The sequence below is a fragment of the Emydura macquarii genome, unplaced genomic scaffold (assembly GCF_026122565.2).
Source record: "Emydura macquarii macquarii isolate MOO-44397 ecotype Brisbane River unplaced genomic scaffold, CSIRO-AGI_Emac_v2 contig_312, whole genome shotgun sequence".
Classification (NCBI taxonomy): domain Eukaryota; kingdom Metazoa; phylum Chordata; order Testudines; family Chelidae; genus Emydura; species Emydura macquarii.
This window is the reverse complement of record NW_027130449.1, coordinates 8,120,394-8,146,687: the sequence shown is the minus strand read 5'-3', so window position 1 is coordinate 8,146,687 and position 26,294 is coordinate 8,120,394. Positions and strand designations below refer to the sequence as shown.

General features: G+C 41.8%; 1 protein-coding gene across 1 annotated transcript in view; it reads left to right on the top strand.

Moving 5' to 3' along the window:
• Positions 1 to 4,059: 4,059 nt before the first annotated feature.
• The window catches only part of GRAMD1B (GRAM domain containing 1B), a 237,929-nt gene continuing 215,694 nt past the window's right edge, over positions 4,060 to 26,294 (top strand). The window contains exons 1-2 of the mRNA XM_067564463.1: positions 4,060 to 4,147; positions 5,349 to 5,429. The gene's annotated coding sequence lies outside the window, so the exon portion shown is untranslated. The remainder of the gene's footprint in view (positions 4,148 to 5,348; positions 5,430 to 26,294) is intronic.

Genomic DNA, 26,294 nt, shown 5'->3' with positions numbered 1-26,294 from the left:
AATTCCATGCCTAGCTGCCTACAGAAATGTCCCAAGATCAAAGATGCGCTGCCTATTACAGATCAGTAAGTATTTCAAAGGCATTTCTTTTGTTCCTTTGCTAACTGCTCCAGTGTCTCAGGAAACTTTTTTTTAGGTGATAGGGAGCTCTTTGCCACCAGATCATCAATTTGGATACAGCCCAGCTTAGTGGTCACTGAAGCTCTTTAGCACACCAGAGCTGCTCAATGACCAGTGTGAAATGAGCAGGGGGAGTCTAAGTCCAGTTCCTAGTGTACCAGTGAAATTAGCACATACACGCACACACACAATCTCGTCACATCTGGCATGCTCAACTGAATAGGTCACATGAAGTGGACAGCTAATAAGCCTCGTGGCCCCTCAGAATTGACCCACCAGGGGCACATCAATGAGGTGGAGTGAGTGTAGCTTGCCTTGCCACTGGACATGTTCTTTGGAACAAAGGCATCTGTCTCCTGGGCTGTCAGGCCTTCATTTTCCACCCTTGCTAACATGAAAACATCCAGCACTGGGGGGAAAATATAGCCCTTATACACTTTCCTTCCTGTCCTTCAAGGACTTTCGTAACCTGGCTCTTCAATATAACACAGGCTTTTTAAATATTTACTGTAGGATAGGAAATGAGTTTGACAGGAAATGTAGCGACTCTGATCTCAGCAGGAGCTGACATTCACATGGGTTCCATCAGAGAGAAGTGATGGTGATTGGTACCCAAACTTTAAAGAACTCTTTCTCTTCCCATTCCTTTATTAACACATGCAGCCAAATTTGATTCTCAGTTACATCCAGGTAACCCCTGTTGGTTTCACTGATGTAAATGAGAGCAGAATTTGGCTTGTGGTCTACTATACAGCTGTTGTCCAGGTAACAATGACCAAAAAGAGAGCTTTAAACAGCATATCCAACTAGTGGAGACAAATAGCAAAAGCCATCATTAGCAGGCAAATGAAACAGGTGCAAAAAGGGAGCAGCGGTGTGTTTCATCTGCCCATTGAGCAGGATTCCTTGAGAACTTTCCCCCTTACACTTGGCCAAACAGGCTGCTGGTTCTCAAACAGCAGAGTGGATCCGAGAGAACATTGTTGATTTTCGATGTAAGACATAAATCAATGGGGAAAAGTGCATTTAAACCCTTCCCCCGCTCTCCAGAATCCAAGGAGCACGAAGCTTGTCTCTCTGTATTATGGCTCTGACAGGAGATGGCCCGAGCTATGCCATGAGTACCCAGAATGCTTCCTTACTTTAATAAAATCAATGCGTCAGGAACCGAGGGAGAGAAGTATTGTCACCCTGCACTTATTCCCCAGCATCCATTTGAAATCTGCAGAGTGGGGACTAGCATGAGAGGCAAAAGGGAAGGTTGGGGGAGAAAGCCATGCTTGCAGAACTCTGTCTTTATCATCAAAACAAGCCATTCTATATCCTGTTGTCAAGCTATATTTCCCCTCTCTTCATCCCCTCAGGCAACTTGACTTGGGGTAAGTAATGCTTTGAGTCTCTGGGAGGATTCCCCCTTTTGTGTTAGTCCTGCTATTGAAAGGACAGCTCTGTTGCCTGCATAATAAGACAGTTCCAAAGTAGTGACTTAAGATTGGGCTGAGCTGGCTCAGGCACTCAGACGAGGACCTGAAGCAGTTCCATACAAGCCGATTCTTTCAGGATCTCTGCTGGTCAATTTACAGGTAAGTAGGTGGTTTCAACAGCATAATGTCTTCTACTGAAAGGCCAGCTTTTATAGGCAGGCTTGTAAATGATTTTCCTTTGGTCACACACTCAAGTTGTAGTAGAATGTGAGATGTGGGTCCTCGCTCCCCCTCCTGCACCCACCTGGAGAAACTGAGCTGCATACACAGAGCTGCTGGTATTGCTGCTTGCTCCCCCCTCGCACACTGCTCCTCCGTGCACCCCTAGGAGGCTGTGAGGGGTGGGGGAGAGGAGCCACGAGCAACCTCAGGGCTTCCTGCAGCCAGGTCACTTTCCTCACCTGGGCTGCGTAAGGGGAGGGAGCAGCAGCTCAGTTCTCACCTCACAGCCCAGCCCAGGTGGGGTAAGTGACCTGGGTGCAGGGAGCCCTGGGGTTGCTCTTAGCTCCCCTGTGGGTGGGGTGCAGAGGACCGCTGGGGGTTGGGGGGGGATGAGCAGGATCTGTGTGTCACGGCTTACCCCTCACCGCTGTTCCCCTGGAGGAAACAAACGGCTGCCAGCAGCAAACCCTCCCCACACAGGAGGAGAATGAGGACCACTCACCAGGCTGTTTCCCTGGCTTGGCAGCTGCTGTGCTGGGTTCTCAGCACCAGGGGGCGCTGCTGGCGGCTCTCAATACCCAGCCTAACGGTAACGCGCGCGAGCCCCACTGGTTTCGAATGGAGCAAGAGCTCGTGGCTGCAGAGCCAGTTCTGAGGTAAAAGGTGCCTGGTCTCTCCAGGCCCTGCACTCAGAGCGGGAAGGGAGAAAGCCCAGCCCTGCAATATCTTTACCAGCGGTGCTTGAAAAATACGGTGTCAGAAGCGGCTTCGAATAGACTTACCATAGCGTTCCCTGTCGCTGTCCCTCGTGTTTCCTAACTGCCTTCGCATGCTCGCCCTGGCACGCCCGCCAGCCACTCCTGGCCGAGCCAACCTCCCTGTGCTTTCCTGCCTCCCTCTCGTCTACGGAGAGCAGGGGTTCTCCAGCTTCTTTTGCTGGGACCCCCCTTTGCAAACATTTCAGGCTGGGACGACCCACCCACGCCAGGCCAGGCCACCTCACCGGCATGCTTGGGGGCTGACGGCTCATGACCCCCACTTTGAGAACCGCTGAGGGAGAAGATGAGCTCTCTGGAGCAGCGACTGCCCCGTACCGTGTGTATGAACAGGGCTTAGCACCCCAGAGCCCTGGTCTTGCATGGGCTCTCCAGGTGCTACCATACGACAAATAAATAATAGATGTTACTTCCCCAGTGTGTGAACACTGACGTCTTGCAGAAAGGAAGGATGGCCTAGTGGTTAGGGCCTCACTCTCGGACTGGGCAGACTTGGGTTAAGTACCCTGTTCTGCTGCGGGCTTCCTGAATGCCCTTGGCTGAGTCACTTAGCCGCTCTGAGGCCATCAGTTCCCTATAATGGGCACGTCCCTGCCTCCCAGGGTGTTGTGAGGTTCTCACACACCACAGTAATGGAGGCCAGAGAAGTACTTATAACAGACATTTCAAATAGGGGAATGTTGGTGCTTACATGAATGTCTGTCATTTCCCTTCAGCTGGCAGGGGATTAAAATACATTAAACCTAAATAGTTTGCTTTAAACAGCACTGCCACCTGGCAGGAGGGCAGGAGAAATAACACTGTGTTGCCTGTCCCTTCCTTGCTGGGGCTCCTGGCTGTGGAGCTCTATCTCCCTAAATGACTCCCTCACAGTACTTAAGAGTCAAAAGCAAATGCTTAACTATCCCTCCCCTCCCACAAGTGAAGTGGAGGGGGAGAAATCAGACTAAACTACTGTCTTGGATATAGCAAGCAAGAGGAAAATATTCAAGGGAAGTAAGAAAAGCTGTGGGGAAACAAAAATTAGACAGAAGAAAGAACTATCATGGTGGAGGAAAGCCAAATACATGGAAAAAATGGAAGCAAAGGAGGCATTGAAAGAGAGAAAAAAAATCTGAATCTCTGGCAGTAGGATAGAGAATAGAAGAGAAGGGGTCATCTTAACTACTGATTTTAATATATTATACAAAGTCTGAAGCATACCTCAATTTCATTTAAAAGAAAAGCTCAGAGAGATTGCAGTGAGAGTATCTCATCCACAACAAACCTTGTGATTGCTTTTTCTTCTCTGCCGTGATCCATGTCAATTAGTATGAATTGAAGGCTGAAAAATAAGAGCTTTAATCGAGACTCTTGCAATGGTTTTGTTATGCATAAAACAGAGACACGTAACAGTGATAAAAAATACAAATATATGGGTGGCAGGAAGAAAGGAATTTATTCAACAAGAAGACAAACAGCAGCAGCCTATCCTTACTAAATTTCCACACCCCCCCTTAATTAGCATAACCCCAGCTGTTGAAGAGACTTAATTTATAAGCAGACCTTCCTGCAACCTGGAGCTCTTTTCTGAAACAAGTACAGCTCTTACTGCAGAGAAACCAGGTAGATTTAAACTCTAGACCAAAAAAAAATGTAGGAAAAAGAAATGTGACAAAACTTTGGATAGAGTGTACAGCCTTTGTTCAGTCTGACTGTTAAGGGGGAAAAATAAAGGAAAAGAATCTAAGCCTTTATTCAGGGAGACTGGAACATTTCAGGCTTCTTTCTCACAAGTGATAAAAATTCTGATTGTTAGTATCATTAACAAGGACTGAATTCTAACTGTGGCACCTAGGACCTGAGCCTGCAAGGGGTTCTGTATAGATGCAATATCCATATGGTGTTCATGGAGGTTTGGAGTTCCATATACTATTATCAGTCTCCCAGCAGGTGATTTTATATGAAACAGGGAGCATTTAGCAATGTGTGATTCAGTTTTGTGCACAGTCTCAAGCCTTCTGCTTAGACTGAAAGCTAATGTAGTGCTACAAATGAGAAGAGAAATGCGATATTAAATGTGCAGGGCTTTATCAGTTCCCAATTATTATTGAAAAGGGATGTACTGAGATGATAAATTACCAAATTGGAATAAACCTTATAACCTGTATAGGAGATAGTGTGAAGATGGAGTAATTATGTGGCAGTATCATCTAATGGATATGGCATAGACAGGAACTCCGGAGTCCTGGGATGAAATCCTACTGATTTCAGTGGGGACCAGTATTTTGTCCCTGGGAGCTGTTCCTAGTTCTGCCACTGATCACCTTTGCTACCTTGGGCACATCACTTCTGCTCACTGTACTTCTGTTTCCTTTCCCATCCATTGTCTGCCATGTCTTTTTAGATAGTCAGAACTTGGGGCAGTGACAGTTTGTACAGAACTTAATAAAACGAGGCCCCAATCTCAGCTGGGCCTCTAAGCGCTAATCTAGTCCAAATAATAATTAGATTGTTTGCAAAGTGCCTTGGAAATGTAAATTGCTATAGAAGTGCTAAATCCCAGGCTTCTTCAGTGATGAGCAAGAAAGAGGGAGCCACAAACCTGGAATTAACTGAAAAACTTGGGATCTAAAGGGAACTGTAACACAATTTGTTTATCATTTAATAGGGTCAGAGTCCATGCCAATACCAGGAAGCAAAACAGGCTTTGTTATTGTAGCAGGTTTTAAAAATACATATGCAGTGTTTATAAAACAAACATCCAAAGTTCTGTGCTATTCATTTGTGTATTTAAAATTTTTATTTTGTTTTTGTTTTTGTTTAGCACAATGGACATAAGAAGGCTTAACTCAAGCTCCGTCTTGGTTATGTGCAGATCTTTCACTTGTCAAGGGACATTTCCAAGGTTAGTAGAAATAAAGCTTGACTTTATTTTAAATGTCTTATATTAATATGAAAATTCCATTATGATATTTTAAGGGACAAATCCTAAAGTCCTTTCTTCAGTGAAACTCTATGGAATACAAACATTGAGTCTGAACTTTGGGGTTTGGACCTTCATTTTTACTCTCCATCAATCAAATGTTTTAATACTTTTAAAATATATATAATATCAATACCACTCCTGAACAATCCTATGATAATAAACCTGTATGTTCAACTCAGCAGAAATGAGCAACCTGAGAGTAACATGACAGAATGTTAACAGCATTTCTGAGTTATCTTATAACTTTCTTTATACAGCCCAGTGCCCCTAAACAACCTTACAATAATAACCCAGTAGTCTTAAACCAGCACTCAGGAACCTCTCTGTAGTAACAAACCAGCTTGTACAATCCAAGTGCCAGTCCAGAAATAAAACTTGTGTGCACAGCTTTGCATGGATGATGGAATGTAAAAGTATTGGTTAGCAAGCATGATTTCGCTTTCAGGTTTACAAGGGATTACTTAAAAATACTGAGTTGGAAAGAATTTTTTTGTTTTGTTTGTTTGTTTGTTTTGTTTTAAAGTTAGAAACATACCTTAAGAGTTTTTCCTTTTAAATACATTTATGGACACTCAGCAGTGAACTGGAAACTGCTCCAGTGGCAGCAGGCAGGGCCATCCAGAAATACCCAGCTTAGGGAACTAGGCTCCAAGTCCCAATCTGTTGTTCGCTCTGTTGTACTTTTCATTTATTCAAGCTCAGCAGAAAAAAAAAAGTCATTTCTATGTGGAAACGGTCACTCTGTATTATTTCCACATCCCTGCAGCCTCTTCTGTTCTCTTAAGGCAGCCACCAGTTTGTTAGCAGAAGAGGGTGTTGCATGCAAGCCTTTGGCACTAGGAGAGTGTCTCATGTAACCCTAAAGACCAGGAGAGAGTCATACTGAACCAGAACATGGAAAAGAGAGTGACAAGAAAGGGGCAAAATGGTTTGTTTGTTAATTTGTATCTCAGATATAATGGGTTCTTAATTACACATCTTTTTGTTAGAGGGATTGTTATGATTAAAGTTTTGTTAATAGGATATGTGGGTTGCTGGTTTGCATCTTGCTCAGTTTGATAGTAAGCAAAAGTTGTTAACATATAATGGCTGCTCAGTGGACCATGTGAAATGAATTTGGTTGGTCTCAGCCAAGTTCCTATGGGGCACCTGTCCACACAAGTAAAAAACTGCCATTGCAATTGGCAGTCTAAGCAGAGAGGCCAAAGATTAAATGGCCAATGGAGACTTGGAGACTCCATCACCTAGAACTGGTTCTTGCAGGTCAGGGTTCAAGCATGCTGTCAAACTGAAGTCAGCACAGAACAGTGTGTTTGTGAATGGTTGCCCATGTTGCGTATAATCAGTGGCTAGGCAGAGGTCTCTGTCTCAGGTTTGTCATACTGCAGTAAAACACCCACAGCTGGCCCGTGTCCGCTGACTCCAGCCCGAGCCTGGACATCTACACTGTAATTTTATAGTGCTGCAGTCCAAGCCCTGAGTCAGCGGACACGGGCCAGATGCAGGTGTTTTACTGCATGTGGATATACCCTAGCACTGAATGTACTTAAAGATACAATGGAACAAATCAGAAAAACTTGCATGTGCTTTAAAGCAACAGTTTCCAACCTGGGTGGTGGGACCCCTTGGGAGGGCACCAAAGATTACTGGGGGTCCATGAGGCTCATTTAGCCCCCTGAGCTCTGTGCCGGTGCAGCAGCCTTGAGCTCTGTACCGGCTGTAGCGGAGGAGCAGCTGCCCCAGCCCCACACTGACCAGGTGCCAGGCCAGAGAGGAGCAGCCCCAGCCGGTGGGGGCCTGGAGCCAGAGCCCACCTCCATTACCCTCAGTCCATGAGGGATAGGAAGAGGTGGGACCACACAGGACATGCGGTGGTGGCTAGCTTCTTACTCAGGTAAGAGTAATTTATTATTACTATTATTTATGTAATTTAATATTATTATTATCATTATATGTGTTTATGGCTGATGAGGGGGTGGGGCGGGGGTGGGGGCACATATTTTACTTAGTGTTAACCAGTGGGGCTTTCACTCAAAAAGGTTGGGAACACTGCTTTAAAGGATAGTAAATACAAACAATGAACTGGAATTATAGGGAGCAATGCTATGTAATGGTTAGAGTAGGGTAATGGGCCTTAGGACTCCTAGGTTTTATTCTGTCCAGCCTTTTCCACTGACTCACTGTTTGACCTTGGGTAAGCCATTTAGTCTCACTGTGCTTCAGTTTGCCCATCTATAAATAAGTGGATATAATAATAGTACCTCCCTAGTACCGCTAGGGAAAGGGAAAGTAGTTACATTTAATAAATTATTTTTTAAAGTGCTTTGACACCCTCCACTCAAGTACACCATGTGTGCACATTATTCTGTTGCACAGGATCTTTTCTTCCTGAGTTCTCCAGTTGTTGTGCTTAGACTTCTTCTTCTCTTCCTGCTCCTCCTTCTCCTCCTCAACAATCAGATTTGCTAACCTTAGTGGCTAGAATGACAAGATCATTTAATTAAGTATCCAGTGTTGCGTAGGAAACGTGTACAAAGCCATTTGGACAAATTCCTTGTTTGCCTAGTTTGCCTAGTTTGCCTTGCCTAGTTTGCCTTGTTTGCCTAGTTAAGATAATTTGACTTTTAATAGCAGCATTTTAAAAGCACCATCTACATACAAACTTGAACATTAGTACAAATGTGTGAACTTGCATATGCACACTCACACATTGCCTAGACACTCGAGCGTACACAAGCTGCATGATCATTCCTCTTATCTGATGCAGTCTGCTTGAGGAGAATGCCCTGTGAGGTATGTTTGAATAGTGTCATTTAAGATGAAAATTTAATACATATTGCTAATTTCATCTGAGCTGTAAGGAGTGAAGGTAACAAGACCTGGTCGTTCAGCTCCTATTAAAATGTCAGTGTGGTCACTGAAGCCATAACACTGCCTCTTCATGGCTAAGAGAAACTCAGAGTGGGTTACTCCTTAGTGGCTAAATCTCTTCTGACAGTCCTGGTTGCCCAAATCAAAACCATTTAAACCAATGGCCCAGGGTGCGCTTGTGAAGAGTGATAGGAATCCTTTACCAGAGAGGAGGGATACATGGTATCAGAGCACAGGATGCCTTAAAGTTTCCTTTGTACCCTAGCTGAGAAGGAATATTCAACCCCTTCTCCAAAACCACCATAGTTTGGGAGGTGGGGGAAGGGGGGAATGGCAGTGGAGATTATGTGGGTTTATCAAAAAAAATGCTTTAGTGAAAGCATCTCGCTCTTTCCTTGACCTCCTCCGCCCCTTAAATGCCTCTGTTCTCACTTGATGAAGTCTGAGTCCTTTTCCACTAACAGTAAAGTTACATATGCATGAATGAATGGCTAGCTTGGAAGAATCAGGCCCACAATTAATGGGCTTCATTTTACAATAGCTCTGGCTGAGAATTGCTCTGGCCAGGGCCCTGGGGGACAATCACTTTCTGTATAAGCCAGCTGTCACTCAGGGAAATATCTCAGTCAAGCCAACCTCTTCTCACTCCTGTCTTTGTTGACTGAGGAGTAAGACTCCTGCTTTTTAAATGAAATGATTTTTTTGTGCTGCCAGCATTACCACTTAAAGCTCTGATCTTGTCAAATCGTGCAAGGGAAGTCTACGTGCTACAGGTGATGTTGGGGATTTAGTACTCGTTTTTCTGAGTTAGTCCTGAATCAATATCTCAGCTATTGGAGATAATTTCTTTCAAAGAAGATGTAAAATCAGTGTCCTGAATACATGTGTTCAGTAAAGATCCCATGGCATACTTTGTAAAAGAGGGTGTTAACCTTAATGTCTTGGCCAGGCTCCAGCCAGGGTGAATAATTTCTGAGTACCTAAATATCCCCCTGCTGTTTCAAATCACTATGCTACTTTTCTTCCCTTCCTACCTGAGCTGCTATTCACTGCTGTGCAGCTGTTCCGCAGCAATTGCATTTCATTCTAGAGGTGACTGCATTTCAGGAGTGCATGAAAGGACTGCCTTATATCTACTATAGCTTCAGATGTATTTCAGTTTCTTTGCTAAGTGCTTTGGGATCCTTTAGGATGAAAGATGCTGTAGAAATAATGTAACATTATCCCCAATGTACTTGGCACAGGAAGCTTAATAAATTATCTGATCCCAAACTCATCCTTATGTGCCTCCCCTTTTTGAGGGTTAGAACAGTGAGAACTAAATTTTTCAGCTCCAGTGCATTAACATAGCATAGCATAGATATGTCAAGCTGAGCGATCTAGCTATCCACAGCTGTCCCATCTCCCTAGACTTGCTTCACACAGGACCAAGAAAAGGCAGTTAGGGTTAGGCTGTGCTGACGCAGGAAGTCATGCAGCACCTCAGAGAAAATCAGTTCCTTGTCTGATAAAATTAACATTGGAGGCCTAATTCCATCTCTCTGCAGAATGATTGATGAAATGAAGGGCTCTGGTGTTTTAAAAGGTTGTGTTTGGCCTTCAGCTAATTGTAGCTATGAAAAGCACTAATGGCCCTGAGAAAACGGGGAGGAGGGGAAGGGAAAACCCTTTAAATATCTATAGCTATTAAGTCCTTTGGCGGTGGGAGAGAAATGTATAGCAGCTCAGTAACAATTGAAGCATAGGCTGATTGTGAAAGGTTCTTATAGGAAACAGTAAATGTGTGTCTGTCTGTCTGAGCTGAAGAGGGGAAGCTGGTGTTGTGGCTGGTAGGACAGAGAATGGCAGCCTTTTTTATCCCCAGTATCAGACATTAGTTGATGCATCATATGTGTACAGCCCTGAAAGTTCCTCTCCTTTCCCTTGCATGCGCATAGAACAATTTCATTCTCTTTGTGTAAATCAAGCTACCAAGATTTATCATCTTCCTTTTCCTTAGCAAGGTATTACAGAAGGAATGGAAAGGAGGGAAAGTTGAAGAGGTTCTGTATTACTGAGCTACAGATAACTTCTTGTGATTAGGGCACTTCAGACATTTCAGGTAGTTTCCTCGTTAGTCTTTAACTACGTACAAGGGTAAGAGGGCTCTTATCACCATAGTACCTGAGCACCTCACAATCTTCACAAAAATCCTGGGAGGTAAGGAAGTACTATTATCCTATTTTACAGATGAGGAACTGAATTATGGAGAGACTAAAGACTTATCTGCACTGGCACACTCAGGAAAATTAATCTGAATTAACTAAAGGTGTGAAAATCCCATTTACTTCAATAGAGGATTTCACCCATGATGAATAAGTAGTATGCCCCTATTCGAACTTTCTCATAATAACAGAACAAGAGAGATACAATGAAATTAAAAGGCAAAGGCTTTAAAACCAATACAAAGAAATACTTTTCTTTTTAAACACAACATGTAATTAACCTGTGGCACTCATTGCCACAAGATATTATTAAGGTCAAGAGTTGAGCAAGATTGGAAACAATGCATTGCTCTTTTATTTCTGTGAAAAATGTATATAAGGGATACACACCCTCTGGTTTCAGGGTATAATCTGACCACTAGCTGCTTGAGGTTAGGAAGATCTTTCCCACTGAGACAGTTATTCCTTAATTTCCTATTATGGTGTGCAGTGGATTGGTTGGTTGTTTTTTGTTTTTTAATATCCTCCTTTAAAACAGGCCATTGTCAGAGAAAATATACTGTGCTAGATGTTCCATTGGGCTGAGCAATTATGGCTGTTCCTAGACGTCTAGTTTTCATATATTTTAAGACCAAAAGGGACCATTCTGAGCATTTAGTCTGACTCCCTGCATAACACACATCATAGAATTTCACCCAATGGTAATTCCTACATCAAGTCCAATAATTCATGGTCAAAGGACAGGGTGATATGCATCCAGATTGGAACTGGGCTGTTGCTTTGTCATTCTCTTCCATGCCATCTTCTCAATTCTGAACAAATCACAGTAGAACAGTGTGTGTATTTGGCATTGTTTTCCCAATTACTTAGGAAAGGCAGAATTGCCACCGTTCTGTCTCAGAAGAGCTATTTACAGCAATTACCAGATGACAACCTGACATTTGGAAGCTAAAAATACATGAAGTTTCACAACTTGTAATTATATTAGCAAGAGACAGACAGTTCTGGGTCGTACCAGGGGGCTTAAGGGATAAACAACACCATGCTTGGGCTTGAAAGAGATGAATTTTGCACTTTGAGCATCACCATTCAGATTCGAGCACAGAAGTACACTTACATGGCTTCAAGACTCTGTCTCCATTTGTTTGGAAGCATTTGGCAAAGGAGTACTGGGTTATGATGGATTAAAGTCTGGTACCTTGGCAAGTGTCTTCATGGAAGACATAAATTAAAAAGGTTAGAATTGTAGTGATAACCATATTTTGGGACGTGCTATAGATGGTGATAATCTCATTGGGCCAACCCAATGGTAATTTGCTTACGTATTCCATAGTCCAGAACACTGTTCTGACAACTGCACCTGGATAAGAATTCTTCTTGGTTGTCTCATTGTCTTTGTCAGCTGCTCCATGTTAGCTGGCAAGACAAGATCAGCCATGAGGATATTTGTAGCTGAACCAAGCAACCATCTCCATCAGTGCTGTTTTGTTTTCAATGGCTTCCTTGCTATGGACATATTATTAAGATGAAAGACCAATGAATTATGAAGTACATTTACCAAGGAACGCCACTCCATAGCTGGCAATCACATGATGGCCAAAAGTTTCAGCGGTGTGAAAAGATCAGGAGTGATGGACATTCGTAGACTTGAGTGTCCAGCCAGATTGTCTTAATCAGATTGTCTTGATCTAGCTAGAGATAGGTCTTTGATGTGCAAGGAGGCTATATACATCCTTTTGGGATTTGCCAGGATGGTAATTGCAGTGATACCATTGAGATGATAATTGTACATTCATATTAACCACACTGTGATGCTAACTGGCTGTACCGTCAGAAAATCTCATTATGCTGAGATCTCTGTATGTGCTATATGGCCACCAGTGTCACAGTAGCTGGGCATGAGATGATGGCAGAAATAACCTTGCTGGGGGAGTCTCAGGAAATTGCATTTCAGAAGAGCAGCTTACATTGTGGTTAGAATCTCAAACCTTCATGAGAGCTGCCTTGCAAATCCCAAAGCGATGTATCTTCTATCCTTTAACTCGGATACAAATGATAATTTGTAAGACTGTATACTGGTGAAAGAGTTAAAAAATCAAAGCAGAACTTTAGTCTATTGTCTTTCACATCTCATTAGCAAGATAAAAATACCTCCTATCTTCTCCATACATGTCATGAAAACACATGAGATCATTAGGATTTATATAGACAGATTTGGCATTTTTTTCATATTTACTTGGACTCCGAGACATACAAGTCTCCCTCTGCTATTAATTATTAGGCATGAATAATGTGTGCTTTTTATGATTTTAATTATTCTGCATTGTGTTAAACTGGTTTGGGGCATTGTCTTTAACTGTCCCTGGCGCACACAGTTCTCAATGAGGACTCCTCATCCCCTTTTGCAAACATTTAATTAAATGGAAATGGGGAAAAAATAATCAAACAAGACTGTCATATGATTTGGAAGACCTGAAGAAGAATTCTGTATAAGCTCAAAAGCTTGTCTCTCTCACTAACAGAAGCTGGTCCAATAAAAGGTTTCATCTCTCTCACCTTGTCTCTCTAATATCCTGGGACTTACACAGCTACAATATTACTGCATACATATGGTTTACAAGTCAGACATCCATCAGAAATGTAGAAATTCGGGAACAAAGCATAGAAGGATTTTTTTTAAAAGCACCACTTATACTTATGGCTAGAATTCAGGTGCCCTACATCCACTGAATTTCAATGGAAAATGGAAGCCTAACTTTCTTAGGCTCCTATGGAAATCCTAACCTACATGTGCAAATCCCTGTGCAGGAATAGTGATCTGTTGGATTAGAAATGCAATTAGCTTCTCAAACAGATTCATGCAGTACCCTGACCAAAATGTGCCTATAGTCATATCATTTTGGGCTGTGTTCTTGTCATGGTCCATCATCTAAGCAGGATTCATCATAGCCAGTACTTCGATGGGATTCCTCCAAGGTTTATACAAAGTACTCCATGAAGTGATTTTTCAGGATTAAGGTGTGTGTTTCCCTTTGAGTCAGAATTGAAGCAAGGCTCTACCATGGTGTTAGTAGCACTATACTGTGTGGGGTTAGCATCTTTCAGGGGAGAGAGAAACCCAAACTCCTAGCTGCTTTTCCAAGTCTGAGGGTTAGCCCTAATGTCTCTTGCATTTGCCAAAATGTGTATTCAATCCCTATACCTGGAAATTGCCTTGTAGCTTCACTATAAGACACTATTCTTCACTACCTGTCTCTAAGAAACTGCTAGACAGTGTTGGCAATGCAATTGTTATGGCTGCCATCATCCCAGAGGTGAAGGGGAGAGGTGATTTGTATGGTTTGCATGTATATTGTTTGTAATTTCACTGAGAATTTTGATGCGTGTCAAAGGAGATATATAAATCTTAGAGGGAGCATGAATCCAAATCTTAGATCCAAATACCTACCTACAACAGGCTGCCCTGCATAGCAAGTTTGTGTAGGCTGGTGGTGTACCACTCAACTAGATGGCATATTGTGTTCTGAGTACAGACTGCAGTGGAAGGAGGGGTATTACATAGGAGGTCCTATCCAACAGTGTGACTAATAGGGTTGGATGAGGTGTTATGTAACTCACGCTAGAGAACTTGAAGATGATGACGGATACTGAAATGAGAGAAATTTTACTGAGAACTAAAGAAGGGCCATAGTACTGAGTTTTGCTCCAGGCAAAGACACAATCTTTTATTTTATGTAAAGAGAGAAATGCTGGTATGTAGATGCAATGCCTTCAAGTTGGCAGCTGAAGGCAAGAGATCTTGCTTAATGAGTAACTTTGTCATATGATGCTGTATCAAGGAGAGCACTGATACATGGCAACATAAACCTGGATTGTGGGAAGACACTTCAGGAAATATTTGCCTCAAAGTGTTAGAGGCATGTGAGGTAAACTGGTCTTGGGCAGTAAACTGTACTGAAGCTTCAGGTAGCATAGTAGTTATGAGGCATAAAACTAATTATCTGAAGGAAAGAAGGTCTTGTGGTTAAGATACTGGACTGGAAGTTGTGAGATGTGGGTTCATTTCCCAGCTCTGTCACGGACTTCTGGTCTGGCCTTAGCTAAATCACCTTAAAAAAAATCTCTATTTCCCCATCTGTAAAATAGAGATAATGATGCTTTTCCCTCACCCCTTTGACTGTTTGGATTGAAAGTTGTTTGGGTCAGGGATTGTCTCATACTCCATGTGTGTGCAGCACCTGGCACAATGGGGCTCTGGTTCCAGTTGGGGCTCTAGGTGCTACCATAATACATAAGTAGTAATAGTGAAGGGAGGGAGCATTGTCCAGTGATTGAAAAAATGAACTGGGTATCAAAATAATTCCTACATTGAATGCTCAGCTCTGCTGCTTTGATGCATCAATTTGGGATATGTCCCTTCCTCTCTCTGTTCCTGAGTTGTAAGATGGGAACAGTGATACTATATTAACTATGTTAAAGAACTTTGCTTTACTTCTGAGGATCTCAGAGTGTAAAGTGCAAAATATTTTATTATGGGTCTTGATTGGTCCATGTTTGGCTCTGAGCTATTGGATTGCTAAATCCTTGTCCTGCCTTCCACATGGTCCTCCATGCATTGTGCGACCTCCCTAAGCTTATCTGTATACCCCCTACCCCATCCATAATAAGCCCTTTTTAAAGATTGATTTCTGCTGTGCTTACAGTGAACTGAATTGACTTTTGTGTATATAAATTACTTATCACTGTTCACCTTCCCCTAACCTGTTACCTGTCTGTCTTGAGATTGAGGTTCCTGGAGTTGAGGCCATGCTTCTTGCGTGTTTGTAAAGGCTCTAACACATAGTGGGTGCTGCTGTAAATAAACAAACAATAATAAACATAAAGAGCTAGATGTGTGTATCCAAGACGTTTCTGGAGATGCAGAAACTGTGGATTTAGTGATTCTGTAAAATGGTATTTAAGAAAATACCGGATAGACAAAACAAACTAGTTTTGTATTTGGTTATTTTTAATGTGTCAGAGTCTTTAAAGAGACTGCTTTCTGTGGCTCTGATGGGAAGAGAGTAGAGGCAGAAGGATCTTTTCCCCTGCATATAGAAATATTCATGAAGATGTTCAGATTGCCAGGCTGGAGGGAGAGTACCCATCAATAAATAAAGAGCATTGATATCTTAGGACATTAGTGAGGAGAGACTGACATATCTTTGCTTTTATTTCCTTCTCTTTTAAAACATCATGGTTATAATGTTCAGCTGTAACTGATGTTTTCAGCAAGTTTCAGAAGGTTTTTTAAAAAACCCACTCTGTGTTGCACTAAAGGAATCCATTAAACTCAGTGGGGGACATTTGCTGTGTCAGCCCTCCCTTAGCTTCTTAATGGGGTAACTCAGTGCTGCAAACAAAGTCAGACTGCAGGTCTATTTGGTTGTCCTGATTTCAGACTGGAGAGGGTATCAGTGAGATGTCAGGAATGTATGTTGCTCAGCAAGTGTGTGAAGAGAAATATACAGTGTAAGCTGGTGGGGCCAACTCACTGGTTACTGCATCAAAAGCTCCCAACTGCAGCAGAATTTGTCTCTTTATTTGAGGGATGGCTTTATTTTTCAAAAGTGAACAATCCCACATAAACTAAAACAGATAAGCTGCATCCTGCTGCCTGGACCCTCCTAAAGCCTCTTACTCAGTAGGTGTCTCCAGCCATGTCTTTCGCTTAGCTGGCGTGGAGAGCCCCCTTTCAGATGCTTTTCTCTGACACTGGGTCTCCTGCAGGAGTATTCCTGATCCTTGTAAGTCTATCTCCCGAACTCAACTGTTTGCTGGCCTTTTATCTGGACTATTGGCCTGCCAGCTATCAGCTGATTTCTGGCCTTAAACCCACCAGATGGGAGGCAACAAATTAGTCACAGGTGGAGCTAATTCCACTATCCTGAAAAGACCATCGCACCCTGTGACATGCAGCAACCTCTTCTGTTCCACACCTTTCTATGGATTTCAATTCCTGCCTCTTTCAAGGAGAATTTTAGGCCAGCACTTCCATCCAGTGCTTCCTGTAGTAATGGATAGAGATTTTGACTTATCTGAAAAGGAACAGGTGAAAGAATCTAAGCTACAAATGGGCTGGATTTTGCATGATCTCCAACAAGCTCTGAATTTCAACAAAGTTTGGGGTGTTGGGACCTGGGGTTCTGCTTCAATCTTGTCTCTAATCCAAATGGATTAAATTTGAATCCATCAGAACCTTCCATCCAAATCTTGCATGGAGCCTCATTTCTGAGGCTTGAAAAAGCACCAATTACTTTTACATCCCTGTTATCTTTCATTTTTGTGGCAGTCTCTGTATCTTTGGTTTCAGTCCAGGGCCAGAAGCAGAAGTGCTGAAATGCCATGGGAGGCTGGTCTTGGTCTACATCCAATCCAGGTTTGCTGATGTTGGACCAGATTGTAACAGATTGGTGTAAACTGATATAGCAAGCCCCATTGACTTCTGTGAAGCCATGCCAATTTACACCAGTGGAGAATCTGGCCCTTCAGACGCTTGTGTAAGCATTGGATATTTTGGGAATGCCAAACCTCCTGACAGCCTGAGGTTCCCACGGTACTAATTACTGATAGCTCCCCAAACTCCTGAAATGATAATTTTCAGAATTGAAGAACTATAAAGGGGAGTATCTGCCTTTTTCCTACTCTGAGAGTAAGCTGTGGTGCTGTGTTGAGTGACATTGAAATAGCAATCCCCAGTGCAAGTAAAAGTCTCTCTTCTGATGCATCAGCTCTGTAGAGGAGGAGGAGGGGCTCAACCGACACGAGTTCCTGTTCTGAATGACTTTACCTGGAGGTGATCTCTTCCGCCAGGCTGACTTTGACATTAAAAATGGAAGAGGCCAGGGATATTTTCCACCCAAAGCTCAATGGAAAGTGGCAGGTGTCAGATTTTTGCAAATTTCTAACTGTAACTCACAGGCTTCTGCTGACAGAGACTTGAAAGCTCCAACCTGGAAAAGCTCCAGCTTAAATTTCCACAACTAACTTAATTTTTTTTTAAGCAGGGAGGCAGTTAAAGCTAGAATCTGAATGAATGAGACCAGAGATGCAGTGGGGTGAGATCTCACATGTGTGCTGCTTTAATCATAGTGACTCTTGACCTGAATTGAAGCTCAGATTGCAGGGAGCAGGGCTTTCCTTCACATGTCCATCAAACAAGAATGCAGGAAACTGTAAGACAATTCCTAAAAACAAGTGTGATTGTGTCCATTGGCTACTTGAGTTACTTGCCTCATCCTGTTCGTAGTAAATTCTAATTTACCCTTGTTAAGCTGTAATTTAATTCTTTGCACTGCACTATGGGAGGGCATATCTAATGGGGTCTCACATGGGTCAATCATGGGTCCACTACTGTTCAACACTTTTATCAATGACTTGGATAATGGAGTAGAGAGTATGCTTATAAAATTTGCAGATGCCACCAAACCAGGAGGGATTGCAAGCACTTTGGAGGATAGGATTAGAATTCAAAACAACCTTGACAAGTTGGAGAATTGGTCTGAATTCGACAAGATGAAATACTGTGCAAAGTACTTCACTTAAGAAGGAAAATCAAATGCACAACTACAAAATTGGGAATAACTGGCTGGGTAATAGTACTGTTGAAAAGGATCTGGGGTTTGTAATAGATCACAAATTGAATGAGAGTCACAATGTGGTGCAGTTTTGAAGAAGGCTAATATTCTGGGGTGTATTCACAGCAGTATCCTATGTAAGACATGAGAGGTAATTGTCCCACTTTACTTGGCAGTGGTGAGGCCTCAGCTGGAGTACTGTGTCCAGTTCTCAGTGCCACTCTGTAGGAAAGAGGTGGACAAAGTGGAGAGAGTCCAGAGAGCAACAACAATGGCAAAAGGTTTAGAAAGCCTGACCTATAAGGAAAGGTTAAAAAACCTTGACTTGTTTAGTCTTGAGAAAAGAAGACTGAGGGGGGACCTAATAACAGTCTTCAAATATGTTACTGGCTGTTATAAAGAGGATAGTGATAAATTGTTCTCCATGTCCACTGAGGGCAGGATAAGAAGTAATGGTCTTAACATGCAGCAAGGGAGATTTAGGTTAGATATCAGGAAAAATGTTATAACTGTAAGGATAGTTAATCTCTGGAATGGGGATTCCACAACCTCCCTTGGAAGCCTATTATTGGAAATTTTAAAGAACAGTTTGGGCAAAGACCTGTCAGGAATGGTCAAAGTTTACTTGAACCTGCCCTGGTGCAGAGGGTTGGACTTGATGACTTCTCAACGTCCCTTCCAGCTGTACATTTCCATGAATCTGTGTAGCAACCTGCTGCCAGATCAGGAGTGGATGTGGCTGAAAAATTGAACCCAAATGCAGTGTGTAGCCCTGTCCAGAATGGTTGACTACCTGCCTCCAAGGGATACATGAGGGATCTGTCTTTTGTTTTTGCACTTGGCAACACTAACATGGCTTGTCATACCAATAAAATATATTAATTGAATCATCCCAAAGACTAGATCACAGGCAATATAGACTATTAGCCAGTAGCAAGAGGACCTGGATTTAGTGTGCAGATGGCACAAGCTCTGAGTTCAATGCTTAAGTCATGTAACCTAAGAGATCTGTGTTTAATACCATCTAGTTGAGACAGAATCCATACAATAATCAAGGGTCTGGGTATCCGGGTTCAATGCCTAGGTGATCGAGAGAAAACATCTGCTATAATCTGGTGCTTGCTGTGTTGTAGCTGTGTTGGTCCCAGAATATGAGCGAGACAAGGTAAGTGTGGTAATAACTTTTACAGAAGTTGGTCCAATAAAAGATAGTACACCCCCTCCCCCACCACACACACAAATACCCCTTGTCTCAACTGTGCCTCACAGCAGGCATCTCCCAAGCCAGGCATTTTCACAAAACCAGCTTCAAATAATCCATTATCCAGCCTGGAAGATACAATGGTGGATCATTAGAACTAATGGAAAGACATTGAGATATCCCCTCTCTCCATGGACTGAGAGAAAAACAGAGAAAAGCCTCTTAAAAACAGGCTTGTGTTTGAGGTTTTTTATTAGCAGGTTTCTGTTGTGCAAACTGTGTGGTACATGTGTGCCAAAATAAGCTGGTGTCTAGGGTGCTGGTTTTACGCTTTTGGAGGTGACGAACCAGAAGGGAGAAATCCGAATGTCTGATGGTTAAGAACTTGAGGAGGACGGATTTGGGGATGCTCAGACCTCAAAGGGCTGTTGGTATGACCCTACTAGGGATAACTAGGCTAGCAGAAATCAGGGTGAGACCTTGTGCTTGTGGGCAGGCTGCTGGTGTCAGGAGTCTGAACCACAGCTACGCAGCACAAAGGTACCCAAGGTTACAGGGTAGGTGGTGACAGAACCCTTTACTGGTTTGGGTGATCCCCAAAGTGTCACATGAACAATAACCAGCTGTGTCTTCAGCTGCTGGAGTGAAGCTCTATATAATAACATAGGGAGTGTTTGCTCAATCATTGTCTGTCTCTGGACAGGAACTGGATGGAACACGTTTATTTTCCACCTAAATTAAGAATTCCGGCTCTGGATTATTAAAATAGCAGAAAAATGTTGGAAGGAAACATTTTGGTTCAATTAGGCTTCTGGATAGAGAATTCCTGTTAATAAATATCAGAGCCTTTCTCATCTGCAGATGCTCATTCTTGTCACAGGCATCTAAACTTTTCCATTTGCTCTAAAATGAGTTTACTAAGAAGAATGTTAAGAGTGAGAGAATCCCTTATAAACTGCTGCAGCCAGGGTCCAAAACTACTTTTTGCACTCAGGTTACTAGTCATCAGTTGTTTTGGGTTGTAAAGTGTAGGATGCTGCAATATGTTTTATAAAGCTTTGGTGTGCATCTTTTTTCCCCCTCTACATATATCAACTTTATTTCCTCCATATAGATTCTTTTCCCTTTCCACTTCTCTATCTCCCTCTTCTTTTCCTTACTTTCTCCTATCTCCCCTTCCATCTCACTTCATCTGCAGACCCTGTACAATATCAAGGTTATCAAGGTCTGTCTGCTTGCTGGGAAGAGCACCTGATGGTTATATAAATACCTGTCTACAATGTTTGGACTAGAGCTGTTCAGAAACTGGAATTTCCTTTTGATGGGAAATTCCAACATTTCAAAATCAGTTATTCCAAATTGGAGCGAAAAGCTGATATTTCAAAATTTCCCACAAAACATAAATTCTGAAGTTTCAATTCTCAACCATCAAATTGTTTTGATAGTTAAGGCCTCCAATCAACCTTAATTTTGCCCTATAATGATGAAAATATGAAAAAAAATCTAATGTGTTTAGGATGGTCATTAAATGGCATCTCTACAGGACAGAATTAAAGTTGTTTAAGTACTAACTGTCTGTTTCTTAACTTAAGAGTTTCTTTTAAGTGTAATCTTAACTCTGCGTTTCCTGAGTTTATAATGTTTTGTTTGTGAGATAATTACAACACTGTGTAATGTCTTTTACCCTTAAGTAATTGTTATGTATCCTTAACTCCTTTTTAACATCTTTTTGACTGATTATTCTATAAGGGTGTCTGTCAGCTAGCTGAGTACTGACTGAACACAGAACACTTAGTTTTTTCTGTAGAGTAACTTGTCAAGTAGTTGGGTACTGAATACAGACCACCTGGCTGTTTTGTAGGGTGCCCATCTATTAGCTGGGTACTGAACCTAGTGTTCTGGAAGTAAAGCACTCTATAAGGACTAAATGTTACTTTATTGTCTTCCAGTCCGGTTGTCCCCTTCACTTTTCCCAGTCCCTTTCTGTCATTCCAGTCTCCTCCAGCTTTTTTTTTTTTTTCCCTCTCTCTCTCATGAAGCTCATCTATCTCCGGATAAGGAGCAAGTGCTCTGTCAGAAGTCATGTCCTCTGCTGTTTTATTTAAAAAAAAAAAAAAAAAAAAAAGAAGGTTTAGTGATCTATAAACGAATTGTCACAATGTATTATCATGAGCATTAACAAGAATCTTCATAAACAGGGTGTAAAGTGATAGCCATGTGAGTACTGCTGTTACTTTGACAACAGCTTAACATAAACATTTTTTAAATATACACTCCTGCAGTCTTGGATGAAGGGGACAACTGCCAGCAGATGGTTCACAAGGTTTCCTAGATGTTCCAGGGGAAAGACCTCGTGTGTGTGTGTGTGTGTGTGTGTGTGTGTGTGTGTGTGTGTGTGTGTGTGTGTGTGTGTGTGTGTGTGTGAGAGAGAGAGATGAAGTGAAGCTATATGCTACAGATAAAATGCTATTATTATTTGTATTACAGTTTCACCCAGCACAATTACCTGATTGCGCTAAATTCTGTATAAACACACAACAAAAAGACTGTCCCTGCCTTGAAAAGCTTGAAATCTAAGTAAGATCAATCTAAAGACAACCTAACCTCGATAAATCTCTCACAGAGTTCTGTGTGTTTGGGGAGCCAGGAGTAGAACCTGGGCACTTCAGCTCCGAAAATGTAGGATTCTACTTGAGCTGAAGGAAAGCTCTTCTTGCTGGAGATAATACCAATAGTAAGTTTCATAACCTTCCCATGAGACAGTCGGCAACATTGTTCACTCATACGTGCAAAGCCAGTATGCCTTGCAGGTGAGCAATTCAGGAGCGAAAGGTGTTTTGAGTACATGGAAAATGGGTACTACATGGATACCCCTGTGCCTAAACTGCATGTGAACATGAGTTGAAATTGAAGGTATAGGGTCGGCTATAATCTCTTCATTTACCTGGCTGCCAGGATATTCATATCCTGAGAAAAAGACATTAGACAGAACCAGACTGGAGATGCCCACTACAGGAATTCACGTTTTAAGGACAAAAGGGATGATTATGATCATCCGGTCTCACCTCCTGCCTAATGGAAGTCTGAGATGTCCAGAAATGGAAAAGTGCTGTATTTTTCACACATGCCGTGATTGTGTCTGTTAATTAATGTTGATTTCAACCATTCCTGCTGCATCGTATTCCCAAAATCCAGTCTTCCTGTACAGGAAATGATCTAAACCAAAAGGATAGATGGATTTTTTAATGCAATGGAGCCACAATCTGAGGTGGAAAAGACCTGCTGGTTATGTAGCTCAGTCTGCACTGCAAATAGAGGACTGTTCCTTACAGGATGTTTTTTAGTGTTTTGTCCAATGGAGTTGCTTCAACTCCCCAGGGTGACTATTCCATAGTATAAAAGATCTCAGGCTAGCTCCTTTTTCATATTTTTGCATGCATGATTATATGTCCTTAGATGGGGTTGTATACCTGCATCAGTTTGTGTACATTGTGTAACGTATAATGGTCTCTTACTGTGACTTCCTGAGTTAAGGCACTGCAAATGTTTGTATGTATGTATTTTTTATTCATTTCCCTTACATATGTACATGTGTTTGCATGATAGCACCTCTTTATATTATTGTGTGGAACTATATTGCATAATTCTCTCTTCATTAGTGTGCATGACTGTGTCCATAGATTTATACTGTGCATATGCAAAAATTTATCTCTTCACATGTGTGAATTTTCCTTCAGTGGGTATTTCTTCTACCTCTAAATTATTCATAACTGACCTTTTAAAATAATTGCTATTTAACTGAAATCTTTTGAAAAGACACAAGTAAGTTTCATCAGTACACTGTGTGTCTGCATTTGGGATTAAAGACAAAATAAAATTTCTGGAAGATGAATCTCAGTACTGGGGGATGCTGGATGGTCTGGCTATCAGTCCTGGGGAAGTCAGTTTTGGCATTTGCAAACAGACACATTTAACTAGGGTTTCTAGTACCAGGGCTGAGACTAGAACCCGGGAGTCTGCATAACTTCCTCTTCCCATCATTCCAACTTTGAGAGCACATTTCCCTTCAGAATATTAACAATTGTCAGCTGCCTTACATTTGCTTTGCATGTCTCCTATCAAAAGATCCTAAAATACATATATATAAGGATGACTTCGTCCGCCACTGGAAAAAGATACATATTTTTCTGCCTTTTTTTCCCTCTTTAGAAAAATTAGCTTCTCTCTCTACCCTCCTTCCCTTCCTCCTCCCCATTCTTTGGAGGCTCACAGAGCTGGAATTTTCAGAGGGCAATATTTGTTTTCCATCCCAGCCTTCTGTTGAAGTGGTTATTGAATCCTTCACAGAGAGGTTTTTTATTTGTTTGGTTTTTTCCCCTCCAACAGTTTCAGTATGAATTTGAGTTAAATAATGAATCAACAAAAACAATATTAAAAACATACCAAGAGCTCTAAGCAGTCTGACTAAAAGCCCGTTCTTTTCATTTAGGGTTCACTTTATGGCTAAATGTGATGTCCTAATTCTACAGTTTCTCCAGCTGTCCATAAAGTTTTTTTGGGAAAAATTAGTCAAGATCTGAATTTCTAAAATAAATATTAAAAAAAAAAAAAAAAAAAACAACAACAAAACCAACCACACTTAAGACAACAACAAAACCCTGTTTCAGGCTACATTTATACACTGCCAAAAGCAAGAAAAGGCACAAACATAATTCTTAATCTTCCCTTGAAGGTCAATTTTAAGCTATACTTGTCATCTGTTTTCCACTTAACGTATGGAGGCTCCATCAATATGAGGGAGTGTGCATTAGATTTGACCTCTCCCTGTCTCATCTCTACTGCAGCTTTAGTGATTTCAAGAAGCAACACAAAGTAATTAGAGTTTGGGAATCCATAGTAGCCTCAACAGAGTTTGAATCTGTATTGTTTCCCATAGTGTCTAGGACTGGCTTATCATGAAGGATGAAATGTAAATATTTTTTTTCATCCATTTGTAAGGGAACTCCTTGTATTATCTCTCAGATTCCATTTCTTGTTGCAATCTGATGGATTGTTTTCTGCCCCCCAGGAAGTGGGACAGGAGAGAAAAAAATTGCTTGAAGTCAAAAACTGTTCCTGTTCTTCCACAACCAAAGAGAGACTGGTGAAAAGATGCACAGTTCTTCATCTCTGCACTGCAAGCTGTGATGTGGTTTATAAGAATGGCCATACTGGGTCAGACAAATGGTCCATGTAACCCAGTATCCTTTCTTCTGACAGTGGCCAATGCCAGATGCATCAGAGAGAGTGAAAAGAACAGGACAGTTATCAACTGATCCATGCCCTGTCGTCCACTCCCAGCTTTTGGCAGTTAGAAGCTTAGGACATCCAGAGCACGGGATTGCATCTCTGGTCATCTTGGCTAATAGCCATTGTTGGATCTATCCTCCATGAACGTATCTAATTCTTTATGAACCCTGTCTGTTATAGTCTTGGCCTTCACAACATCCCCTCACAACAAGTTCCACAGGTTGACTGTGTGTTGTAGTACTTCCTTTTGTTTGTTTTAAACCTGCCGCCTCTTAATTTTATTGGCTAACCCCTTTTTCTTGTGTAATATGAAGAGGTATATAACACTTCTTTATTCACTTTCTCCACTCATTTATGATTTTATAGACCTCTATCATATCTCCCCTTAGTCATGTCTTTTCCAAGATGAATAGTCTTTTTAATTTCTCATATGGAAGCTGTTCTAGAACCCTAATAATTTTTGGTTGCCTTTCTCTGCACCTTTTCCAATTCTAATATATTTTTTGAGATGGGTCAACCAGAACCGCACGCAGTCATCACTCATGCTGTAGATTCATGATCTCCTTTTCTTTCAAATGAATGTTATTTCTCATGTAAGGTTCTGGATTGACAGATCTGGAACCCTCAATGTATTCATTGAACAGGCACAGCACTGGAAGCAGCATACAAGAATCACCACATAACCCCACCAATATGACTGAATTCTGACTGAGAGTTCCTGTCTTGGGCAGAGAAGAGGAGAATTCAATTCTTGGCTTCTCAGAGAACATTGCTCATCAGAGCTGGTTGGGTGGTATTTTTCTTATGCTGTAAACACCTGTCCACTAAGAACTGGACTGAGACGACAAAATCATTTAAGAAGCTGGTATATGGACCTTTTGGGACCTGTCAGTTGACATCACAGCTCTCTGAATCGAGTAGCTAGGCAAATCCTGTTGGGACATCTTTAGAAAGCCTATAAATGAAAAATAAAAAGATTTTCAGACAGACTTTCAAGTTGTTGCAGATAATGAGACAGATGCTTGCAGCATATTGTGGTTTTCAGAGTCTAACCACAAAAGAAAAGAAAATGCTCCTTCATGAATAATTCATAGGTCATGTTCTGTTAGGATTAGCGCTTCTGACTGGGTGTATGTGTTGACTAGTGCTTTCAGTTTCCTGTAAATTCTGCATGTGTAGGTCTTTGTGTGCGAATGTGTGAATCACACATAGTATCAGATGCTAATTTCTCATTAGTAGCAGAAACCTGTTTTACTATGTAAGTTCTCAGAATCAGATGCACCTTTAGGGAGAGGGAAGAATTCAAAGCAAAATTATGGATATTTTGTGGGAGCTAATGGGACCTGGTGGCTGTAGCAGAGAGAGAAGGAACTGATGAATTACTCTTATTTTGAGGGACTGCACTGTAGTGGATTATATTTTAAGCTATGAGTAAAAAACCTGGGTTCTAGTTCTGGCTTTTACACTGAGTTGCTATGAGACCTGGGACAAGTCATTTAGGTCTCAATCCTAATTTCAATGGGAGGTGAGGGTGCTGAACACCTTGCAGGGTCAAGCCCTTAACCTCTCTGAGTCTGCTTGACTATGTAAAATGGGGGAGACA